Raw genomic sequence first — 6,959 nt, 5'->3', positions numbered from 1 at the left:
CAAGGTGATCATGTTAATTGGCATGAAATACAAATGTTGACAATGCCAATGAAAGATGATAAAAGATATATCAATAAGCTGATATTAAATGGGCATGACTTTTAAGTGGTTCACAATGCATTCTAAAGAGATGATAAAGGGCACATCTAGTGCATGAGTTTATTTCCTTTGAATAAATAAAAAATACAACATATGAGAGGACCAGTTGATGAGTTTTCATTTTTTTGGTGCAAACCAGTTGATGAGTTGTAGAGTTATAATAGAACTTTTTCTTGTATTATATTAGTTTTACCAACGCTAATATATAATGATAACTTATTTATAACATTTAATACGGAGATCTAGAGAGACATGAGAGGTAATGGGGCTCAATGCATGTTTTGTGTCAAGTTCAACACATCTCTTAGCGTACATATTTGACTTATCACAGTTGTACTCTGCAAAAGGACGACCGATCAAACCCAGAATTTCTCTGAACTTATTATTTCTATATAAAATACTACTACTATTGTGGCAAAAGCACATTGACCATATTTCTTTAAGAGATATTAAAAAGAGTATAAATTCATATCTTAGAAGTAATAATAATAATAATAATAAACTTTAATCAATGTTACAAGTCTTATGAGGATGCCAGCATACAAACTTGAAACAAAACTGACAGAAAATCAGTTTTTTTCTTTCAAAAGAATTCAAATAATAATTATTTAGAGAAGCATAAAACTAAAAATGCTCATGCAACTGTTGTAATAGGATATCATGGTCACATTTTACTTCTTGGCTTCGTGAATTTTGTAACATTAAACCTCTGACTTATAATCGACCCTTTATTAAATAAATTCTCCTTTTATAAAAAATTAATAATAATAATAAATAAATAAATATAATAATCCAACCTAGCAAAATCACGCTAAAACAACGTTTCCTTTTTATTTTTATTTATTAATTCGAATTTAATTATATTAAAAAGGCTGCATTTAATTGTGTCCATACGTAACCAACCATACGTGGCATTGGTAGACACGCACATTAAGAAGATTCTTTGATGATTCTGCCCTTTCCATTGTAGATCAAAATTGCTGAGAGAAGTTGATAGAAATCGTGGTTTTCGAATTGGGAATTTTTTGGGTAGAATTTAATATATGAAATTGATACAGTAGTTTCCTACCCGGTCGGGTCAGACCCGGCCGGGGCTACGCATATCATACAGTCGGGACAAGAACCAACCAGCGTGTTCATAGCGTAACGTACGCTGGACCAATATGGCAACCATTATCGATTGAGAATGTCAACTCAGTCACTGATTGAGCAGGACCAATGACATAGAGGCATAATCCCAGGAGAAACAACAGCCTCCGCCAAGCAAACTTACCAAATACATAAATGGTAACACTTATAGTATAAGAAGAAGGATATACCCCTCCGGTAAGCATCAAATACATTCTGAGCATAGTCTTTTGTAATCCTTGCACGGGACCTTAATCTGTTCACTGTAGGGAATTGCATGGAAATGAATTACAAAGCATTCACATCCATGAATCATTGCATGACAGCAAATAAAAAATCCCCAAGTAAAGCTTGGGATAAAAATTTAACAAAATGCATATTAGATATGGAATTTTGGTTGAAAAGTCGATGACAAAATGAAATTGGTTGAGCTCTTTTACGGAATAAATAATAATAAATAAAAAAAAGACAAACAAATAAAGAGAAGAAGATGATGGGGAGACTGTCGAGAGAGACGCAACATACTTAGGAGTCTCTTCCCCTCACAATAACACAGTGAATTACAACCTATCAGAGGGAAAAACTTCCTAAAATTGATAACGTCAAATTAGAAAATAAAACTAAATAAATAAAAGTGATATTTAGCAGTCTTTCCCCTCACGATAGTAACCCTAGAAATTACAACCTATGGGAAATAGGAATTTCCTAAAATTGATAGCATCAAATTGGAAAGTAGATAACTAAAACTGAAAGACAAGGCTAAGTTGGATCTCGATTTTGGGTTATATCTAGGGAGAAGAAAGAGTTGGATTTAGGGAGTTGAGAGGAAGATGAAGAAAAACCTCTCCCCCCCCCCCCCCCCTCCTTCCTTCTTCCAAGATGAGGTAAGAAAGAAGACGAGTTTTTATTTTTTTATTTGGTAAGAGAAGAAGAAAGTTTAGCACTTTAAATTTAGGGTTAATTTGTCTTAATTATTAAAAATAATAATGTGTTTTAACATAAAGTGTAAGTCAATAATATAAAATCTTTGGGTTATTTTGGGGTTTTTGAATAAATCAAAGATATCGCGTCATCATTTAACGAACAAAACTTAATGCAAGGCAACATTAGTAATTATAGGAAAAGTCTAATGTTGTATTTATAATTTTGAAAAATAGAAAGGATAAGATAGTAATTATACTACAGTATAGGAAAGCAATAATAACTTTTTTGATTTTTTTATTTCTACCATGCAATACTGAAAGTAATAGTTAATGTTTGTTTTATATTCTATTTTTTATTGCATTTAGGGATGCTCAGGTATATATAATCTTTTATTAATTTTTAATAAAAATAAATAAATAACACGTTTAATTAAAATTATTATATATTATTCAACCCAAATTATTGGAATTCAACCTAGGTAGCATGAGGGAATTGACAATTTTTAGAGGAAAAACAACATCCCTTCGTCCATGTGAAATGGTAAATTGATCTGTTTTGTTGCTAAATGCACAAATTAATGCTTTAAGATTACTCTAGTGATGCATTTTTCTTAGTAAAAAATTATTATCTAAATCAAATAAATTTTCTCTAATACTTATTTAAGTAAGAGGTTTTTAACTGTTGGAACAATTTCCAACATAAGAAGGCATTGAGATCATTTTTTTTTTTTTTGGTAGAGCATTGAGATCATTTGGACGTCTATATTTTTACATAATGGAATGACCCAAATAAAGCTTGGGATAAAAATTTAACAAAATGCATACTAAAATATGGAATTTTACATCATGCAAGGCTATCACTTAGATGGTGGACTTGGCAGATTTGCAGCGAAGATTGACTTAAGGAAAGCTTATGATTCAGTCCAATGGAGCTTCCTTTTCACTATGTTGATGCAGCTCAATTTCCATCCCACCTTTATTCATTGGGTGGTGCAATGTGTTATTAATCCTTCATTTGTCATTGCCATTGAGGGAATCCAGTCCCCTCGCTTTTATGCTAATCAGGGTCTCAGACAGGGTTGTCCGATGTCTCCGATCTTCTTCAACCTAGTGCTACAATATTTTACTTACTCCCTTGTTGTAGCCGCTTCTGCAAGGTCCTTTGAGTATCATCCCTTATGTCATGGTCCGTCATCACTTCAGTTTGCTTTGCAGATGATATTTTCGTTTTTGGGCAAGCTTCTAGAAGTAATTCGGTGTTGTTGCATAATATATTTACCAATTTCTCAAATAATTCTGGCCTCACCATTAACCAAGGCAAGTCTTTGATATTTTTTGTTGGGGTGCCAGTGGAAGATAGATCCTTCTTTTGTGATGTCTTGGGCTTCAATATTGGGACCCTATCAATTACTTACTTGTGAGTGCCTTTGACTTCTAAGAGGCCGTCTCCATCTGATTATGCTGGATTGATCACCAAGGTGGAGGGGAGGTTAAATTCTTGACGAAATTTAACTCTATCTTTTGCAGGAAGACTTACCCTCATCCGTTCAGTCATTTTGGGGATCATTAGATATTGGTTGTCTATTTTCCAATTGCGGCGGAGTGTTACTAATTATCTCAACAAGGCTATGGCTAGGTTTCTTTGGCGGGGCTCAGCAGATCATGGTTCTTTCAAAGTCTCTTGGAGATCCATTTGTAGGCCAAAGGATGAGGGTGGCCTTGGTTTATGGAGTATGGAGGATTGGAATAGGGTCTGCATGATGCGGCAACTGTGGAGACTGGTGAGTGATAAATCTTCAGCTTGGTCCAAGTTTGTTCATCATAGATGGCTGCGCAAAAACTCCATTTGGTCTCTCCCTGTCCCTTCTAAATGCTCAGGTTCTTTCAAAGCTATCTTGAGTCTTCGTGACTATGCTAATAGATGTATTACCAATTTGATTCATGATGGGAGAAACACTTTGCTTTGGCATGATCCTTGGTTACCAGGTGCTCCCCTTAAAATCAATGATAAGGACCTAATTACTGCTCTTGGACGGGATTCTAAAGCCACTGTGTCATCGATTCGTAGTAACTGTGAGGGTTGGCTTGCAAGGACTGAGGATAGCCTCATTCTTAGTAGATGGGGTGAGATTGAGAAGACCCGTATTCATCGAAGTGTACCTTGTGACACTGCTATATGGAGGCTTCATCCTTCTGGTAAATGTACTTTGAAATAAGCTCTTCTTCAAGTTAGAGAGCCCGCTTTGAAGATCAATTGGTCAAAGGTGGTTTGGGGTAAAAAACATCATCCTCGTTTCTCATTTATAACTTGGCTTGCTATTCTCAATCGGCTTCCCACAAAGAAGCGTTTGGCCTCTTCGGGAGTTTTGATGGATGTTACCTGCCCCTTATTCAATTCAGGTGAGGAAGTCATTGATCAATCATCTCTTATTTAGTTGCTCTTTTTCAGTTGATCTTTGGAAATGCATCCTTCATCTCAATGGGTTTTCTACACATGCTGCTATGCCATGGGGTGAGACGGTGCAATGGGTAGCGGAACACTTTGCTAAGAACTCTCTAATGAGTGTTGTTCGTTGCTCTAGTTTTAATATTTTAGTCTACTCCATTTGGCAAGAACGCAATAATAGAGTGTTTGGGAGGGGGCAGAACACTATCTCTCAGTTGTTCTGCAGAATCACTCGTATGGTACAATATAGGTTCTCAGATGATGCGCTTTTGGTGGAAGATACCTCTTTTCATCGTGACTTTTTTGGGAAGTGGGGTCTTTTTGTTTCTTATGTTCTCTGATTGCCATCGTTTCATCATTGGAATCCTCCAGACAATGGTTGGGTAGTCCTTAATACCGATGGATCGGTTAAAAATAATATGAGTGGTTATGGTGTTCTATGCCGTAACCATGTTTGTGATGGTGTTTTTGCTATAGCGGGTGGTGTTGAGGTGCAGGATATTACTTCTTGTGAGCTCATGAGGATGGATAGTGGCCTTAGGAAGGTTGTATCTCAAGGATATAGTAAAGTGGTGCTTTATTCAGACTCGAAGTATTGCGTGGACATGGTCAAGAAAGTGGTGAATACTCACTGGAACGTCCTTTTTTTACTTGAAGAGATTTGGGATTCCATAGGGAAGCTGCAACAATGTAAGGTGGTTCATCAAGTTAGAGAGACGAATAGAGGTGCTGATTTTTTGGCAAGTCTGATAAATGATAACAAGGAAGTGATTTTTGATCCGGGAGGGTTCCCTGAACGTCTCAAAGCCATTTTGGCTGAGGAGGCTGGTGGGAGAGTTTTTATGAGACTATAATTTGCTTTGTAATATCATTATATTATTCCTTTTATATATATTTATATATTCTCTTTAGTTTCAAAAAAAGAAATATGGAATTTTATCAGGTTTATTTTTAACAAAAAAATGGATCATTCATTTCTTTCTGGATAAATGACACCTGTCCATTAGTCACATTCAAAAGTTTAAAGTAAATTAAAAATAAAAATAAAAATATATCTTCTGAATCTTACCTTAATCTTTAGATGTGATTGATGAATATGTGTCCTTCATCTAGAAGGAAGTGGATGGTCGATGATAAAATTCCACTAGATCATTGAGCTTGAAGTAGGATTTAAAAATCCAAATCAAATCCAATAGTGATTAGCAAAAAGCAAAAACTATGGGCTTGATTTGGGTCTATCTGTTCAAACTGCCAATTCCATTTTTGGGGTGGGTAGAGTTTGTAGGATTAGAATTATAATCACTTGGGATTTCAGATTGGAATTTCAATTTTGATCAGGAAAATAGATGGAGAAGGAAAGTATAGTTTCATATTCATATTAGAAAATTAGCCAACCCCAAATAATTCTGATTCTTTCTATCAAATTTTAAAAAATATATTATAAATCTATAAATCAAACTAAGAATTACTAGTTATTGCTGACTAAGTTATGCATCGATGATCTCAAAAACAGGAGTTTTAGTTTGCTATCATCACACTGCAATGAAAACTCGACACATGGAGGGGTTTTAATCCAAAGACGATATATTATGATCACAATTTATATTGTCACAATTACGTCGCCGCATGAATATTCGCATGACAACAAATAAAAAATGCCTAAATAGAGCATGAGATAAAAATTTAACAAAATGCACATTGGATTCTTGAGCCTGAGATAGGGTTTCAAAAATCCAAATTAAATTCAATAGTGACTTCCAATTAAAACCCATGGGCTTGATTTGGATCTATCTGTTCAAACTGCCAATTCAATTTTGGGGTGGGTAGAGTTTGTAGGATTAGAATCAGAATCAACTGAGATTTCAGATTCCAAATTTCTATTTTAAATCAAGAAAATAGATGGAGAAGGAAAGCATAGTTTTGATTTCAGATTAGGAATTTAGCCAACCCCAAATAATTCTGATTTTTTCCAATCAATTTTAGAAAAATATTACAAATCTATAAGTCAAATTAAAAATAAATAAATAAATTTCCAAAATTTTTGAAATTATGTGTTGAAATTAATTACAAGCTTCTGCCTTTCTAGACTAATTCTCAGAAGCGATACCGTTGGAATGTTAGAGGTCTTATCTTGAAGGAAAAGCAGAGGAAGGTGTCTTCGATCTTATCTCCCTGCTTTTATTGCTCTCTCTTTCTCTCTCTAGAGCTGTGTTTCTCTCTCTCTTACGTCAGCGGCAGAACACACCCTTATTATTCTACCCTATCGATGAAGGAATCAACTCTATCGAATATTCAACCCCACTTCAATGTTTCACGTCATATACGCGACGCACCGCCATCGACTCCCTTGTTAACACCCTTTC

Source organism: Hakea prostrata, chromosome 6 (assembly GCF_041222555.1).
Source record: "Hakea prostrata isolate BN-2017 chromosome 6, UWA_Hpros_2, whole genome shotgun sequence".
Lineage (NCBI taxonomy): Eukaryota > Viridiplantae > Streptophyta > Magnoliopsida > Proteales > Proteaceae > Hakea > Hakea prostrata.
The sequence above is the reverse complement of the archived record's forward strand: the minus strand, read 5'-3'. Positions refer to the sequence as shown.